At 43.1% G+C, this 19,300-nt stretch overlaps 1 protein-coding gene across 6 annotated transcripts in view; it reads left to right on the top strand.

Annotated features, from left to right (window-relative positions):
• Positions 1 to 19,300, top strand: part of LOC130277031 (capping protein, Arp2/3 and myosin-I linker protein 3-like) — a 530,598-nt gene that overhangs the window by 41,384 nt on the left and 469,914 nt on the right. The window contains exon 1 of one of the 6 annotated variants that reach the window (XM_056527258.1): positions 4,194 to 4,230. The exons of 4 other annotated variants lie outside the window; for them this stretch is intronic. The gene's annotated coding sequence lies outside the window, so the exon portion shown is untranslated. Of the gene's footprint in view, positions 1 to 4,193; positions 4,231 to 19,300 lie in introns of those variants that run through there. One more of the 6 variants, XM_056527259.1, reaches the window with a different exon arrangement.

The raw sequence follows: 19,300 nt of genomic DNA, 5'->3' as shown, positions 1-19,300 counted from the left end.
CGTAAGAGTACGGTCAGACGTGCGTATTTTTGCTGCAGATTTTCTTTAGCAGATTTTGCTACCTATTGAAGTCTATAGGCAGCAAAATCTGCTGAAACAAATCTGCATACAATATGCATGTGTGCATGTACCCTTAGGGCTCGTCCACACAAGTGGATTTTGCTACAGATTTTCAGCTGCTTATTTTCTACAGCTTTTTTTCTGCTACTTATTTTTTGCTGGTAAGTCCATTGTAAAATAAGCAGCAGAAAATAAGCAGGTGAAAATAAAAAACAGCAGATCAGCTGTGGAAAATACGCACAAAAATTTGTGTTAACGAGCCCTAAGGGTGCATTCACATGGTAGAATTGAGTACCGAGTTTGCAGCCAGTTTACCTGATGGGTCTTTCATAGCAGATTTTCTGCAAACATTTTCCTGTGGAAAATATGCCTCCTCTCAGACTTGCAGTGCAAACAAGCTACTGAATCCACCCATGTGAACTTACTCCAAGGTTTTGATTCCACACAACTCATTTGTGGAGATTTTTTATGCAGTACCCCCCCCAAATAGGGGTTTTTAGTCTTGGCGTTTTTATTTTACCATTTTTCTCATTACAAGTTATTTATTCATTATGTGACTCAAGGATTTCAATTAAAGAATTGGTGGGGAAAAAACGGCAGAAAAAAAAAACATTTCATTGCATTTTCCTAAGAGTCTGAGAGAAAAAACTCCAAGATTCCCTAGGGTTCATTCACACTTGTGTATTTTTGGTGCTGATTTTCTTAGCCATTAAAGTCAATAAGTAGGAAAATCAGCAGCAGAAAATCAGCGGCAAGATATGCACCTGTGAATGTACCCAGGTCTATTTATACATACAGGATCTTCTGCATATTTGATACTGTATTCAATAATTTAATTTATATTTAAATGTGCAGCATCAAATATGCAACAGGTTCTGCATGTGTGAAAACACCCTTGGGGGCAGGTTCCCTGCTGCAGGTTTGAGTTTCCCACTGTGGATTTTCTCCACTGGAATCTCCACCACTGAAGATCCACAGCAGATTACATTGACCTCAATAAGATCTTCTGCAGATTTTCTGCTGCGGAAATTATATTTAATGTTGCAGATTTTAAGCTGTGTTCAGTCATTTAGTATACATTAAAATCTGCAGCATCAAAAATGCACAGGATAGTGTATGTGTAAAAGGACCCTTAGACTATGTTCACACAATGGAACTTCCATGCGGAATGCTTCTGCAGCAGAGTCTCATTGATTTTAGTCGGATCAGTACTGTGTACTGTGCACACGGCGGAATTTCTGCAAAGTTTCTACTTTTGAAATCCTGATACCGGAGTCTGCAGAAAGAATAGACATGTCTATTCTTTCTGCAGGAAGTACACGGAAATGCAACGCTGTCTGAGACACTCCACTGTCGGTGGAATGCCCGCACGGAAATTCTGTGTAGCCTTAGGGTTTGTTCACATGGGCTTGCTGCAGATTTTCTACTGATATAACTACCATTGAAGTCAAAGGAGTCTCAAAGTGAAGCTGCAAACTGCAAAGGGAAGTAGGTCCTCCTGGCGCTCACCCAATGATCGTATATAAACTGATACGGACAAGGAGTAAAATAAATAAATATCCTTTATTCTTATTGCTTGTGGACTACGCGTTTCGAGGGGTGGGACCCCCTCTTCGACAGGTCCTCTGATTGGTTGGATGTTTCACACGTCAAATTTATACAAAAAAAGCCAGCAAAACATATTTTTTTGCGGGTTTAACCCCTTAAGGACCAAGCCCATTTTGGCCTTAAGGACCAGAGCGTTTTTTGAACATCTGACCACTGTCACTTTCAACATTAATAACTCTGGAATGCTTTTAGTTATCATTCTGATTCCGAGATTGTTTTTTTCGTGACATATTCTACTTTAACATAGTAGTACATTTTTGTGGTAACTTGCATCCTTTCTTGGTTTAAAATCCCAAAGTTCAGCAGCAATTTTCCAATTTTTCACAACATTTTCAAACTCAATTTTTTTCAGGGACCAGTTCAGTTTTGAAGTGGATTTGAACGGTCTTCATATTAGAAATACCCCATTATAAAAACTACACCACCCAAAGTATTCAAAATGACATTCAGTCAGAGTTTTAACCCTTTAGGTGTTTCACAGGACTAGCAGCAAAGTGAAGGAGAAAATTCAAAATCTTCATTTTTTACACTTGCATGTTCTTGTAGACCCAATTTTTTTTTATTTTTGCAAGTGGTAAAAGGAGAAAATTTTTACATGTATTAGTAGCCCAATTTCTCTCGAGTAAGCACATACCTCATGTCTATGTACATTGTTCGGCGGGCGCAATAGAGGGCTCAGAGGCGAAGGAGCGACAAGAGGATTTTGGAGAGAACATTTTTCTGAAATGGTTTTTGGGGGGCATGTCACCTTTAGGAAGCCCCTAGGGTGTCAAAACAGTAAAAAAAAACACATGGTATACCATTTTGGAAACTAGACCCCTCGGGGAATGTAACATGGGATAAAGTGAGCCTTAATACCCCACAGGTGATTCATGACTTTAGCAAATGTAAAAAAAATAATAATTTTACCTAAAATGCTTGTTTTCCCCAAAATTTGTAATTTTTAAAAAGGGTAATAGCAAAAAATACCCCCCAAAATTTGAAGCCCAATTTCTCCCGATTCAGAAAACACCTCATATGGGGGGTGAAAAGTGCTCTGCTGGAGTACTACATGTCTCAGAAGAGGAGTAGTCACAATTGGCTTTTTGGAAGCAAATTTTGCTCTGGGGGCATGCCGCATTTAGGAAGCCCCTATGGTGCCAGGACAGCAAAAAAAAAACACATGCCATTATATTTTGGAAACTAGAACCCTCGGGGAACGTAACAAGGGGTTAAGTGAACCTTTATACCCCACAGGTGTTTCACGACTTTTGCATATGTAAAAAAAAAAATATATATTTTTTTTTACCTAAAATGCTTGTTTTCCCTAAAAATTTACATTTTTAAAAAGGGTAAAAGCAGAAAATAGCCTCCAAAATTTGTAACACAATTTCTCCCGAGTACGGCGATACCCCATATGTGACCCTAAACTGTTGCCTTGAAATACGACAGGGCTCCAAAGTGAGAGCGCCATGCGCATTTGAGGCCTGAATTAGGGATTTGCATAGGGGTGGACGTAGGGGTATTCTACGCCAGTGATTCCCAAACAGGGTGCCTCCAGCTGTTGTAAAACTCCCAGCATGCCTGGACAGTCAGTGGCTGTCTGGTAATACTGGGAGTAATTGTTTTGCAACAGCTGGAGGCTCCGTTTTGGAAACAGTGGTGTACCAGACATTTTTCATTTTTTATTGGGGAGGGGGGCTATGTAGGGGTATATGTAGTGTTTTTTACTTTTTATTTTATTTTGTGGTAGTGTAGTGTAGTGTTTTTAGGGTACAGTCACACTGGCGGGGGTTCACAGTAGTTTCTCGCTGGCAGTTTGAGCTGCGGCAGAAAATTTGCCGCAGCTCAAACTTGCAGCCGGATACTTACTGTAAACCTCCGCCCATGTGAGTGTACCCTGTACGTTCACATTGGGGAGGGCGGAACATCCAGCTGTTGCAAAACTACAACTCCCAGCATGTGCTGACAGACTGTACATGCTGAGAGTTTTAGTTTTGCAACAGCTGTAGGCACACTGGTTATGTATTACTGAGTTTGTGACCTAACTCAGTGTTTCACAACCAGTGTGCTTCCATCTGTTGCAAAACTACAACTCCCAGCATGTACCTTGCATGCTGGGAGTTGTAGTTTGCAACAGCTGGAGGCACACCGGTCGTGAAACTGAGTTAGGTAAAAAAAATAACTGAGTTTCACAACCAGTGTGCCTTCAGCTGTTGCAAAACTACAACTCTCAGCAGTCACCGACAGCCAACTGGCATGCTGGGAGTTGTAGTTATGCAACCAGCAGATGCACCACTACAACTCCCAACATGCACTTTAGCTGTTTGTGCAAGCTGGGGGTTGTAGTTATACAACAGCTGAAGGTACACTTTTCCATAGAAAAAATGCGCCTCCAGCTATTGCAAAACTATAAGTCCCAGCATGCCCATAAGGGAATGCTGGGAGTTGTGGTGGTCTGCCTCCTGCTGTTACATAACTACAGCTCCCAGCATGCCCGTTTTGCATGCTGGGAGCTGTTGCTAAGCAACAGCAGGAGGCTGTCACTCACCACCAACTGCTGCTCCACACCGCCGCACACAGGTCAGTCCCAGAATATAATACTGCCCACACACTTTACCCTCAGAATCTAATACTGCCCACACACTTTACCCTCTGAATATAATACTACCACACACTGTACGCTCTAAATATCCCTCTGAATACAATACTGTGATGTATTGTGACTAATGAAAACCGTACTACCCCAGAAATTCCTTATACTCTGTGCCCCTCATATATAGTAGTAATGCACCATCCTGTGCCCGCACATATAACTATGACTTGTCCTGTTCCCCCTCATAATAATAATGCCCTCTGTCCTGTGCCCCTACCATATAATACCCCCTGTGCTGTGCCCCTCACATATAATGCCCCTGCAATGTTCCCCTCACATATAATGCCCCCCAATCCTGCTCCTTCAGGGGGCATTATAAGTGAGGGGAACATAACAGGGGGCATTATAAGACAGGGCACATTATATGTTAGGGGCACATGACAGGGGGTTCCTCACTTATAATGCCCCCTTGTCATGTGCCCCTCACATATAATGCCCCTGTAATGTTCCCCTCACATATGCCCCCTGTCCTGCCCCTTCAGGGTGCATTATAAGTAAGGGGCACATAACAGGGGGCTTTATAAGTTGAAGTACATTATGTTAGCGGCCCAAGACAGGGGGGCATTATAAGTGAGGGGCCCAAGACAGGGGGGCATTATAAGTGAGGGCCTGTTATGTGCCCCTCACTTATAATGCCCCCGTCATGTGCCCCTCACATTTAATGCCCCCTCTTATGTACTCCTAACTTATAATGCCCCCTGTTCTGCACCCTCAGGGGGCATTTTAAGTAAGGGGCACATGACAGGGGGCATTAAATGTGAGGGGCACATGACAGGGGGGCATTATACGTGAGGAGGCCCCCTGTCATGTGCCCCTCACTTATAATGCCCCCCTGTCATGTGCCCCCTCACTTATAATGCCCCCCCTGTCTTGGGCCGTTAATATAAAATGTGCTTCGACTTATAATGCCCCGTTATGTTCCCTTCACATATAATGCCCCCTGTCCTGCACCCTCAGGGGGCATTTTAAGTAAGGGGCACATAAAAGGAGGGCATTATAATTACCCCGTTGCCCAAACCCCCCGGATGTCTACAGCAATAAACCGCAACAAAATACACACGTGTGAGCGTAGCAGATTACATTGACTTTAATGGTGGTCTGCTTTGAATTTTCAGTTGTGGAAAAACCATTGGGGAAAACCCACAGTGGCTCAAATACATTACATTTTTCTTGCTGCAATTCTTTTAAACTGTCCCTAAGCAAAAAACTAAAATAAAATAAATGCTAGAGAAGAGTGGAAAAACACAAAGTGGGTTTGGCATTTCATATTTCCCCTCTGATCTCCAGTTAACATCTGGTCATAACATTTTTTTTACACAAAAAAAAAAATAAAACAAACCCAGTATGGCAAATTTGGGGTGGGACTCCCCCACCCCCCCCCACCCCCCCAAAAGGAAACGACAAAACAAAAACTATTGGAAACAAAGGCTCAGGGTGCGTTCACACAAGCGTATTTTCTGCTGCAGATCTGCTACAGAAGTTTTTGTAACCCATTGAAGTCAATGGGCAGCAAAATCTGCAGCAGATCTCGGCAAAAATATGCACGTATACATATAATGCTATTATCTTCATTCTATATTTATAAATACCTGGGTGAGTCATCTGTTATCTACAGATACAAGAGCAGTGTTGCTCGCGAATATTCGCAATTCGAATTTTATTCGCGAATATCGCATATTCGCGAATTCGCGAATATTCGCGAATATAGCGCTATATATTCGTAATTACGAATATTTGTTTTGTTTTTTTTTGTTTATTTTTCACAGTACACATCACAGTGATCATCCTTCTCTGCTTCCAGCTTATGTGGTGTAAGAAGGCTCTAATACTACTATGTGAGACTGGTGTGCGAATTTTCGCATATGCGAATATTTGCATATGCGAATTTTCGCTTATGTAAATTTTTGTGTATGCTAATTTTCGTATATGTTAATTTTCGCACGCGCGAATATTCCCATATGCGAAAATAAAACGAGAATATTCCGAATATGCGAATATTCGCGAATATGACGAATATTCGTCCATATATTCGCGAATATTCGCGAATTCGAATATGGCCTATGCCGCTCAACACTATACAAGAGCACTTTGGTTTTGTCAATTTATTGGCTAGCCTCCCCCCCCCCCCCCCCGATGGGTTCTGCATTTTTAAATGGATGCAGTGATACTAGGGAGTCATTTTTTCTCTAAGTTGAGATCACATGCTTGAAGGATCTTGTAATCCAAAAGGAAATATGTCATTCTGGAACTTTAGGATTGAGATCAAATGATCAGAGGATCATGTGACCTATAAGGAAGTATGTCATTCTGGAGTGCAGGTCACAGCAAGTATGAGGTAACATTGACCACTAATAAGAAGGATTTTTATAAGTCTATAATGGCCATATAGATATTATTTTGCTAAATGATTGGCTGATGGTCTTGTGGGTGATTACCTGTGAGCATATAAAGGTCACTGGGGCCCTTTAGGAAGCCCTGGCTGGCCCGGTTCTGGAGTCCTAAAGTGATAAAAAAAAAAAAGCAGTGCTTTAGGTGTGAAAGGCAAAGTAAGATCCCAAGTGTCATGACTATAGGATAGTACCATGTGCCAATAGTTGTCAGAGGATGGACATCATCAGACTGTGCCACGTGGTGATTTTGTCAGGGAAGTCGGAGGGAAGTATATTGAACCCATAAAGTGCCTTTATAATAAGTCTTGCGCCACGTTTCATTAATAATATATCGAGGTACAGTATACCAGCCGTGTAGGATACACTGGGAGATATTGTTATCCGGTATACAAGTGGACCAGGCTGAGAGAAGTGTCTTAAGATGTGTCTTAAGTAAGACACGTCTAAGGGTGGGAGAGAAGACTGAGACAGGATATAAGTGATTCGCTGCTTCTTTATCTAAATTGCGTAATCTGTATCTATAAAAGGAGTATATCTGGTTGATCAGTAACATTTGGAAAACAGGTAGAACAAATTTGGCCATAAGAGTCCAAGGGACAACCAACATCTATTGGTCCTATCTATAAGGTCACTTACAATACATAGGCCCTTGTCATTCCACAGAAATAATGAGCGGGAGGAAATACCCTGGGGAAATTCTGGGTGGCTAGAGATCGGCATATGCTTCAAAACCAAGAATGGAAGGTGAAATTGTTTCCAAATCTCCTTCCAAGCAAACACAGTATCCAGTAATTAAACAGAATGTTTGACAGGGAGGGGTAGCTTTGAGTAGAAGACCTGTGACATTCCAGAGATCCACCAACTCTCTTTCCATGTTGCTGATTGCATGGAGGATTTGTGAATCCAATTAGCCACAAACCAAAAAATACAAGATAACCCATAACCACGTATGTTGGGAAAGTTAAGGCCACCTTCCTGCTATGCCCAGTCTCTTGTCTGTCACTATGAATTTAGTAAAGCAGAATGTAGCTATGAACATCAGCATGACATAACAGTAAAGGGAAGGTTTGAAGGGGGAACAGAAGATGGAAGAAACTAACTATTTGAATTAGATGACATTTGGCCATAAAGAAAAGTGGAAGTCCCCTATGTTTCCCTAATAAACATATAAAATAAATATATATACGGTATATAATAGAGCTATTTGAACCCAGAATATATATAGAGAGATATTTGAACCCACAGAAGACAAAAACGCTAACCACTGAGCCACCATTATACCTTTTGTAGTGACAGAATCCTATATTTGGCTGCTATGTTAAAAAAAGTTTTAAACCCAGGTCACAAGCACTGCAAGGCAATAGTACTAAGCACTAAGCCACCACGCTGCTTACATGCACTTGTAGTCCTATAGTCCTTGAGTCCTATGTTTCCCAAATATATAAAACTAAAATAATTATAGGGAGAGATTTGAACCCAGAAAACCAGCAAGTTAAAGCAACAGTGCTAACCACTGAGCCACCATGCTGCTGCAAAACCCTAGTAGCAGGGGTGTTAATAGGCTTAAACTTTCAGGGCACATGTCCTGAATAGAATGTTCAGTGCCCTGAATCTCCTGTTGGGAGCGTGAAGAGAGTTACACACAGTGCAGCTTCAACCTATAGACTGTGCTGCCTACACCTACTGTTGGGGGGACTCTGTTGCCTACACCTACTGTGGGGGGACCCTGCTGCCTACACCTACGGTGAGGGAACTCTGCTGTCTTCACCTACTGTGGGGGAACTCTGCTGCCTACACCTTCTGTGGGGGAATCCTGATCTACCTACCTGGTTACCTATTTACCTGCCTACCTACCTGCCCTTTTTTACTGTGCAGGACACCAAGGAGGGCATTATTACAGTTTTTGGGCCTATAGATGGGGAGATTGTGTAGAGGAGGGGACGGCACTGAAAAAAAAAATGCGGAGTCTAGCACATTTGTCCTGCAGATGGTAAGAGATCGACATGGCAGTCTGATCCGGACGAAGAAGAAAAGCTGTAATTGTGAGTCCCAAGATTTAACTGTAATCACTTTTATGGTGTACAGATCCTGTGTACAGCTGATATCTACTGCTATATGGTCCTGTATATAATCACTTATATTGTATACAGATCTCTGAACACCTGGTATCTACCGCTATATGGGCACTGTATATAATCACTTATATAGTATAAAGATCCTGTATAGTATACTGATCTTGGTGTACTGTAGTGGTTTTATTTAGTACAGTTATACGGTGGTATTATACAGTTATGTGGCGGTATTATACAGTTATTGTGGGGTGGTATATATTTACTCCTTCTATACTGGTAGTATTGGTCATGCTAAATTATATTACCTACCTTTAAAGTGTTATATATATATATATATATATATATATATATATATATCTATCTTAGTTTATTTTGTGTGTAGGAGTGGTGGAGGGATTTGGGTGGAATAGCGGCAGAAGTGTGACCAGCGGCAGAGCATCGCAGGGGGCCCTTGCTTTTTTGGACCTGGGGCCCTGAGTGTTGTCAGTCAGCCCCTAGGTATATACAGTGTGTGTGTGTGTGTGTGTGTGTAGGTATACAAAGTGTGTATGTATATACAGTATGTGTAGCTATATACAGTGTGTGTGTGTGTGTAGGTAGGTGTACACAGTGTGTCTATGTATATACAGTGTGCATGTAGGTAAATGCAGTGTGTGCCTATGTATATAAAGTGTGGGGAAGATCAAAACCTGTGTAGAGGAAGAGTAGTGAGGTAGCCCATACCAACCAAACAGATGGCTTCTTTCATTTTTCAGCGGACTTCATAAAAAATGAAAGAAGCCCATAATTATGTGCTACACCTTTGTCTCCTCAAAGTTCCTGCTCCTCCCCCCACATACCTGCCGGATCTTTGTTGCCTTGTGCCATTGAGAAAGCGTTACTGTATTTTGCCTTGCCTTGTTACTGACCTCCTGCTACGTTCCTGACCTTGCTTTTGTGCCGCCTGCCTACTGACCTCCTGCTTCGTTCCTGACTACGCACCTGTGCTGCCAGCCCTGACCTTCTGCTATCCAGACTACGAGTTGCTTTTTCCCATCTGTATTTCAAATCTTCTCAGCCGCCTGTGTGGTTGAGTTGTGCCAGGGGTAGCGACCTGGGTGTTGCCTGCCGCAGCAAGTCCATCCCGCTTTGCGGCAAGCTCTGGTGAAAACCAGCGGCACCTTAGACTCCGCTCCCTGGTACAGCCTGCGTCATCTGCCACACAGGTCCAGTGGATCTACTACCTTCAGTGTTCCTGTTTACTGAACAGTGAGTGTTACAGGAAGATCCGGCCATGGATCCAGCTGAGGTACCCCTGCCTGAAGTTGTGGATCTTCCCTCTGTTGTGGTACCTCAGTTGCAGCAGTTGGCCCGACAGGCACAGCAACTCTCTCAGCTATCTGCTATGATGCAACAGCTATTGGCAATGCAGCAGCAGCAACAACAGCAACAGCACCTGCAACCAGCACCACTCTCTCCAACCAATCCCTGCAGTTTCCTCAGGCTCCCAGCTATGTCTACCTTTACCCTCTAAGTATGACGGTGATTCCAAGTTATGCAGAGGCTTCGTTACACAGTGCTTTATGCATATGGAGCTCATGTCTGAACAGTTTCTGAAGGAACGTGCTAAAGTGGTCTTTGTCATTAGCCTACTGTCCCGAAAAGCCCTGGGCTACACCCCTTTAGGACCACAGTGACCCGGTATCTTCCAACTTGACCGCTTTACTGGCAAAATTCCACAGTGTCTTTGAGGAACCCGCACGTGCCTCTTCAGCTGAACCTCTGTCAAGGGAATTCTTCCGTTGGTGACTACGCGGTTCAATTCCGAACAATAGCCTCAGAACTAGCATGGAATAATGAGGCCTTGTGTGCCACATTCAAAAAAGGACTGTCAAGCAGGATGAAAGATGCCCTCTCTGAATGTGATTCTCAGTCTTCTTTGACTAAACTTCTCCACTTGGCCATACGTATTGATGTGCGTTTTGCTGAGAGGCAGGAAGAACTGCGTTTAGAGAGAGAACCTGCCCGAACACGGAGATATCCTCACCTGGCACCCGTGTTCCATAGTCCACCTTCACAGTTTCCTGCGTCTCTTGCCGGTGAGGCTATGCAGGTGGATCTTTCTCATCTTGCGTAACAGGAGAGGTCACGACGACGCAGTGAGAATTTGTGCTTGTATTGTGCTAGCCCGGAACACTTCCTCAAAGACTGTTCAGTTCATCCACGGTATCCTGGAAATGCTCGCACCTATGGTATGTGGGAGAGGCATCCCTAAGTGTGACTACTGCCTCTCCTCGCTTGACCATCCCTGTACAAGTCTACGCTTCCGTCAAGTTTTCTTTCAGCGCTTCTGCATTTTTGGACTCCGCAGGTGATTTCATTGATGCCTCTTTGGTCCATAAATATCATCTTCCTGTTACTCGGCTTGCCAAGCCTTTGTTAATCTCTTCTGTTGATGGACAAAATCTGGACTGTAAAATGCTTTTCCGTACTAAGCCTCTCATCATGCAAGTGGGAGGTTTGCATAAAGAAGAGATTGAGTTCTATGTGCTTCCTCACTGTACCTCTATACTTCTCCTTGGTCTACCTTGGCTGCGACATCATTCTCCGCAACTTGATTGGAGAACTGGAGAAATTATTCGCTGGGGACAGTCTCAGTGCAGTCCTGCCTATAGTTGTTGCTCGTCCTCCTCCTTTACCTGGTCTACCTCTACCTTACCAAGATTTTTGGGACGTATTCTGCATGAAGCAGAGTCTCCACCTCCACATCGTCCTTACGATTGCTCCATTGATTTACTGCCGGGTACCACACCTCCTCGTGGAAGAATTTACCTGTTATCGGTTCCTGAGACCCAAGCCATGGTGAAGTATAGCCAGGAGAACCTCCAAAAGGGTTTTATCCCTAAGTCCTCTTCTCCTGCCAGAGCAGGATTCTTCTTTGTTGGGAAGAAGGATGGTTCTCTCCGACCTAGTATTGACTATAGGGGACTTAAGATTACAGTCAAAAATCATTATCCACTTCCTCTTATCTCCGAACTTTTTTACCGTCTCCGAGGAGCCAAGGTCTTCTCCAAGTTGGACCTACAGGGTGCATATAACCTTATCTGTATCTGCGGAATGGAACACTGCCTTCAATACGAGTGATGGACATTTTGAGTATCTTGTGATGCCTTTTGGTCTCTGCAACGCTCCTGCAGTTTTCCAAGAATTTGTCAATGACATCTTCAGGGACCTTCTCTACACCTGTGTTGTCGTGTACCTAGATGACATCTTGATCTTCTCTACCAACTTAGAGGAGCATCGTACTCATGTTCGTCAGGTTCTTCAACGCCTTCAGAAGAATCCTCTCTATTCTGGGATTCGCAAACTATTATTGTCAATTTATCCCACATTCCTCTTCCTTGGTTGCTCCGAATGTGGCTCTCACCAAAAAGGGCTCTAATCCCAAGACCTGGCCTCCTGAGGCCGAACAGGCCTTCTGCCTTTAAAGTCAGCATTTTGCTCTGCTCCCATGCTTTCAAGACCTGGGGGTTGATGCCTCCTCTGTTGGAGCCAGTGACGTTCTTACCCAGAGAAATGCTAAGGTTAAGACTGTAACTTGTGGTTTCTTTTCCAAGACTTTCTCACCTGCTGAAATGAAATACTCCATTGGAAATTGAGAACTCCTTGCTATTAAGCTTGCCTTGGAGGAATGGCGACATTTATTAGAAGGGTCTTCTCATCCGGTCAGCATCTACACAGATCATAAGAATCTTCTGTACCTTCAGTCTGCTCAGCGATTGAATCCTGGTCAGGAAAGGTGGTCTTTGTTCTTTTCTCGATTCAATTTCTACATTCACATCCATCCAGCTAACAAGAACATCAGAGCTGATGCTCTTTCCAGGTCTTCTGTCGTCATAGTTTTGGACTCCCCACCAAGGCATATTATTCCTCCTGATCACTTGATTTCTGTCGCTCCTGCCGATATTCAGCAAGTTCCTCCTGGAAAATCCTTTGTGCCTGCAAGATTTTAATGCAAGGTACTGAAATGGGGTAATTCTTCTCTGTTGGCAGGTCATCCTGGTGTACGCAAGACTTTACTCCTAATTTCTCGGCACTACTGGTGGCCGCATCTAGAACGTGACGTTTCCGATTTTGTTCGTTCCTGTGATACTTGTGTCCGTGAAAAAACTCCTCGGCAGAAACCAGCTGGACTCTTGCAGCCTTTGCCCATTCTGGAGACTCCCTGGTCCCACATCGCTATGGATTTTATCACCGATCTGCCCCCTTTCCCGTAATAACACGGTCATTTGGGTTGTTGTCGATCGGTTTTACAAAATGGCACATTTCATCCCTCTACCTGGCCTCCCATCTGTTCCACAGCTGGTTAAGTAAGTATTTCTTGCTTCATATCCTTCGTCTGCACGGTCTTCCACAGCATATCGTTTCGGATCGCGTAGTTCAGTTTGTTTCTAAATTCAGGCGAGCTCTTTGTACCCGTCTTGACATCAATCTGGACTTCTCCTCTGCCTACCGCCCTCAGTCCAACAGTCAGGTGGAGAGGGTTAATCAAATTCTGGAGACTTCTCTTTGTAATTTTGTTTCAGCTTGCCAGGATGACTGGGTTGACCTACTCTCTTGGGCAGAATTCTCATATAATCATAAGGATTCCGAGTCTACAAGGTCTTCTCCCTTTTTTGTTGTTTATTGTCTTCATCTCCGTTCTCCTCTTCCACTTACAGTTTCTTCCGGTGTGCCAGCTGTTGATGAGCTTGTCCGGGACTTCACTTACATTTGGCAACAAACTCGTTAGTCTCTGTCTTATGCTTCCTCACGCATTAAAAGCACAAGCTGATAGTAGATCTCCTCTGTCCTTCTCTCCTGGTGACAAGGTTTGGCTTTCCTCCAAATATATTGGGTTCAAGATACCCTGCTACAAGCTTGGTCCCTTCCAAGCCTTGTAAAAAATGAAGCCTGTATCTTACAAACTCCATTTGGCTGCTACCTTACTTATTCCTAATTCATTTCATGTTTCTCTCCTCAAGCCCCTTGTCATAAACTGGTTTTCACAAAAGAATCTTGTTCCCATGTCTCCAGCTCTTCTGATGTCTTTAAAGGGTAGCTCCCACCATCATGTTTTTTTTTCTTTCTGTCCCTGCCTATTGCCCTTCTGTCCCTTACACCCTCCCTGTCTTTATTTATTTATTTTTACTATTTTAAAAATGGCATTTAGTCTACCTGGTAGTGTGCTCACTACCAGGCAGACTTCCCCAGCAGGCACCACGACACTGATGCCTGCTGGGGGCCAACTTCCGCCCTTAGTTCTCCTAACAGGGTGCCTCCAGCTGTTTCACCACTACAACTCCCAGCATGCCCTGACATCTACTGGCTGTCAGGGCATGCTGGGAGTTGTAGTGGGGAAACAACTGGAGGCACACCATGATGGTCGCACATCCTGCTCCCGCCGAGCAGCCCGCAACCCCCCTGGCCCCGCTGCGCCACAACCCACTACCCCCCCCCCTCCCCTCCCACCGCAAAAGCATTCAGAACACGGCCCACATCATCTGCCACACAGGTCCAGTGGATCTACTACCTCCAGTGTTCCTGTCTACTGAACCGTGAGTGTTACACCTCTCCCCCTTGTTTCAAGCCAAAAATATATCACGTGAAGGAAGACTCACGTGCTGTAATTTTATGGCACAGATTAATTCGCATAAAATCCGCAGCTTGTACATGCACTGCTGGATACGTATTCACTATGAAGTTGATGTATATTTCCCCTTTGCAATGCAAAATGTGAAACTTGCAACAAATATGCATCCAGCACAAACCAGCATAAACCAGCTGCAGATATTGTGTGACAGTAAATTACTGCATTTTTCCCTCATCTTTTTGTGGTATTTTTTTGTCTTGAAAGATACTGGATTATATAAAATAGTATAGGGGTATGCTCCTGCTAGCATAATACAGACACAATTTTGTGTTTATGGTACTGCTTTTAGTCCTGGCCTGACTGAGGGTCTGAAGGTCAAAATGCAACACCAGATGTTTTGGGACCCTAGCAACATCCCTACCTTGTAGTAAAAGCGTCCAATATTTTGCAAATATTTTTAAAACAAATAATAAATATAGCGACTTGAACCAATAATCCCAGCACTGCAAGGCAAAAGTGCTAACCACTGAGCCATCATGCTGTCTTATAGACATGCATGTCTAGTAATACAGAGCCGTGTATTTCTCTGCCTAGGGATACAATAAGTGGAGGACATTTGGAGAGTAGGGTGTAAAAAAAAGGAGGCTTGAAAAGCTGTCTGTGATGTCAGCCCTGGCGACTCCTGCAACCTGTATAGGATATGATAACAGGAAGTTCTTTATGTAAACAAACACACATCAGAAAAGCAGCAATAGAGGATGGCCAGGGGCATGGAGGCAAAAGGCTGAGGAAAAGTCAGCCACCAATTGTGCAAGTTCTCCCACTTAAAAAGATGAGAGGCCTGTAATTTTCATCATAGGTGGTATACTATGAGAGACTAATAATACTATACATATATATATATATATATATATATATATATATATATATATATATATATATATATATATATATATAATATTATGAGAGGCATAATAAGAAAAAAAATCCATAAAATCACTGTCTGATTATTAAAGAATTTATTTGCAAATTATGGTGGAAAATAAGTATTTGGTCAATAACAAAAGTTCATCTCAATACTTTTGTTATATACCCTTTGTTGGCAATGACAGAGGTTAAATGTTTATTGTAAGTCTTCACAAGGTTTTCACAAACTGTTGCTGGTATTTTGGCCCATTCCTCCATGCTGATCTCCTCTAGAGCAGTGATGTTTTGGGGCTGTCACTGGGCAACACGGACTTTCAACTCCCTCCAAAGGTTTTCTATGGGGTTGAGATCTGAAGACTGACTAGGCCACTCCAGGACCTTGAAATGCTTCTTACAAAGCCACTCCTTCATTGCCCGGGTGGTGTGTTTCGGATCATTTTCATGCTGAAAGACCCAGCCACGTTTCATATTCAATGATCTTGCTGATGGAAGGAGTTATTCACTCAAAATCTCCACAATACATGGCCCCATTCTTTCTTTCCTTTACACGGATCAATCGTCCTGGTCCCTTAGCAGAAAAACCGCTCCAAAGCATGATGTTTCCACCCCCATCCTTCACAGTAGGATTGGACTTTGGAGGAGAAAGAATGCTGAGTTACATCCAAACATGACGAGCTGAGTTTTTACCAAAAAGTTCTACTTTGGTTTCATCTGACCATATGACATTCTCCCAATACTCCTTCTGGATGATACAAATGCTCTCTAGCAAACTTCAGACGGGCCCGGACATTTACTGGCTTAAGCAGTAAGGTAATTCACTAGGTCCCCCGTGTGGTTCTGGGATTTTTGCTCACTGTTCTTGTGATCATTATGACACCACGGGGTGAGATAGAGCCCCAGATCGAGGTACATTAGTGGTCTTGTATGTCTTCCATTTTCTAATAATTGCTCCCACAGTCGATTTCTTCACACAAAGCTGCTTGCCTACTGCAGATTCAGTCTTCTCAGCCTGGTGCAGGTCTACAATTATGTTTCTGGTGTCCTTCGACAGTTCTTTGGTCTTGGCCATAGTGGAGTTTGAAGTGTGACTGTTTGAACTTGTTATCAGTATAAAAGACACCTGTCCACAAACTCAAACAGGTGCCATTAATAAAGGTAATGAGTTTAGGACAGAGGAGACTCTTACAGAAGAAGTTACAATTCTGTGACAGCCAGAAATCTTGCTTGTTTGTAGGTGACCAAATATTATTTTCCAACTTAATTTGCAAATCAATTCTTTAAAAGTCAGACAATGTGATTTTTTATGGATTTTTTTTCTCATTATGTCTCTCATAGTTGAGGTATACCTATGATGTAAATTACAGGCCTCTCTGATCTCACAATTGGTGGCTGACTAAATACTTTTTTGCCCCACTGTATATTCCAAAAAGAAAAAAGGGTCGGACAACTCCTTTAACACAGACGACATTGGGCATGATTGTACTCTCTTGCCACCTGGGACTTAATGCACCAGTGTGCACCTGCATGCCCTGGAGTGTTAAGTGTCTATGTAGCGAGCGCAAGATTTGTGCTCACTTCATAGGGGGTGAGGAACGGCTACATAATAGACATATTAAAGGGGTTATCCACCATAAGCTGATTTTTAGTATGTAACTGGCAGGCAGTAATGGACATGCTTAGGAAGGATCTGTGCTTGTCTTGGGGCTAAATGGCTATGTCATGAGATTACCATAACACTGTGGCTAGCTTTTTGTGAACTTGTATTTCCTGTTTTGACTTTTTTTTTATTTTTTATTTTTTACTACAAATCCCACAATTCAATTTTCCTCCCTCCCACACATCAGCTATCACACCCATTGAAACATAAATTAGCTGCATCCATGAAAAGACCTGTGGTTTTCAATCAGGGTGCCCACAGCTGTTGCATTAGTTGCAGTTGAACTCTCTCCCACCAAGCGATCCCTCCACCCATTGAAGCAGACAGGCTACTTGTCATCAGCTGACTAGTGAGTCAGGTCTCGGCCACATATTTGGGTGAAAATCACAGAAGAATTGTGAGAAAACCGTCACACCTGAGGTACAGACACTATATTATGAACTACACTAACTATACAGCCCCAGTAACATAGTCAAATAAAAAAAAAATTCCAGGAATACCCCTTTAAGTATTGTTGTGTGCGGATTTGTCTAAACTATTAAAAGTTATGACCCCGCACAGCGAGTAGCGTAAACGTAAAAAAAATGCCAAACTTCAAAAATGCTGACTTTTGGTCACTTCATATATTAGGAAAAAATTTTTAAAAAGTGATCAAAAAGTCCCAACAAAACAAACATGGTACCAACTACAGATCACGGTGCAAAAAATAGCTAGCCCTTCCATATACTGAAAAGTGTAAACATAATAGGGGTCAGAAGAGGACAATTTTAAGCATACTGATTTTGTTAAAAAGCAGTTTGACTTTTTTGGGTATTGTTTTAATCACATTGATCTACAGAATAAAAAAACAACCATGTCATTTTTACCATAAAGTGCACTGTGTGAAAACAATCCCCCAAATGTTCATAATTGCATTTTTCTTTTTAATTTCCCTCCACAAATAATAATTTTTTTGAATTTCACTGTACATTGTATGGTAAAACGAAAGATGTCCCACTGAAAAGTACAATTGCACCCACCCGCTATTGATTTTATCACTGATCTGGCTCCATCCTATAACAATACAGTCATCTGGGGGGGGGGGGGGGTTCCAAGATCGGTTTTCCAAGATGGCTCATTTTATTCCATTGCCCGATTTACCATCTGCTTTGCAACTGGCCAAACACTTCCTTCAGCATATCTTCTGCTTACATGGCCTTTGTCTCGGATCGCGGGGTTCAATTTGTTTCTAGGTTCCGGCGAGCTTTATGCACTCGTCTAAAGATCAAGTTGGATTTCTCATCTTCCTACCACCCGCAATCTAATGGACAAGTAGAGAGAGTGAATCAAGTTCTGGGAGAATATCTTCGTCACTTTGTTTTGGCCCAACAGGACGACTGGGTCGACCTTTTACCCTCGGCGGAATTCTGCTACAACCATAGAGAGACTGATGCCAGGAAGTCTTCTCCATTTTTTTGTTGTCTACAGTCTTCATCCTCGTCTTCCTCTTCCAATCTCCTCGGGCGTGCCAGCTGTTGATGAACTAGTTTGGGATTTCACATCCATCTGGCAACAGACTCGGCACTCTCTGCTTCAAGATTCCTCCCATATGAAATCTCAGGCGTCCTTCTCTCCTGGTGATAAGGTTTGGTTATCCTCCAAATATATGCATTTCAAGACTCCCAGTTACAAGTTGGGCCCTCGTTTCCTGGGACCGTTTGAGGTTTTACAAAAGATTAATCCGGCTCCTATAAACTTTGTCTGCCTTCTTCTCTACGCATTCTGAATTCTTTCCTTGTCTCCCTCCTCAAGCCAGTTGTGATCAATCGGTTCTTGCAAAAGTATATTGCTTCCATTCCTGTTTCTGTTTCTTCTGACATCCGAGGAATGAGAGAGCGTCAGCCCTAATGTTCTTGTCAGCGGGGCGAAAATGAATCTCAAAGTTAAAACGGGCAAAGAACAACGACCACCTAGCCTGGCGAGGGTTCAGCCGTTGGGCAGAGTGAAGATAAGAGAGATTCTTGTGATCAGTGTATATAATAACTGGGTATTTGGACCCCTCCAGCAGGTGCCTCCATTCCTCGAGGGCCAGTTTTATGGCCAGTAGTTCTCGATCACCAATGGAGTAGTTTTTCTCCGCCGGAGAGAAGGTCCTAGAAAAGAAACCACAAGTAACAGCATGTCGGAAGAATTTTTCTGTAGGAGGACAGCTCCAGCTCCCACCGAGGAGGCGTCTACCTCCAGAGAGAAGGGTTTAGATGGATCAGGTCTGGAGAGTATGGGAGCAGAAGAAAAGGCAGTTTTGAGACGGTTGAACGCCTCTTCCGCTTGAGGAGGCCAGGACTTAGGGTTGGCGTTTTT

This window comes from Hyla sarda, chromosome 6, assembly GCF_029499605.1.
Source record: "Hyla sarda isolate aHylSar1 chromosome 6, aHylSar1.hap1, whole genome shotgun sequence".
In the NCBI taxonomy this organism is placed as follows: Eukaryota; Metazoa; Chordata; class Amphibia; order Anura; family Hylidae; genus Hyla; species Hyla sarda.
This window is presented reverse-complemented; position numbering and strand designations above follow the sequence as displayed.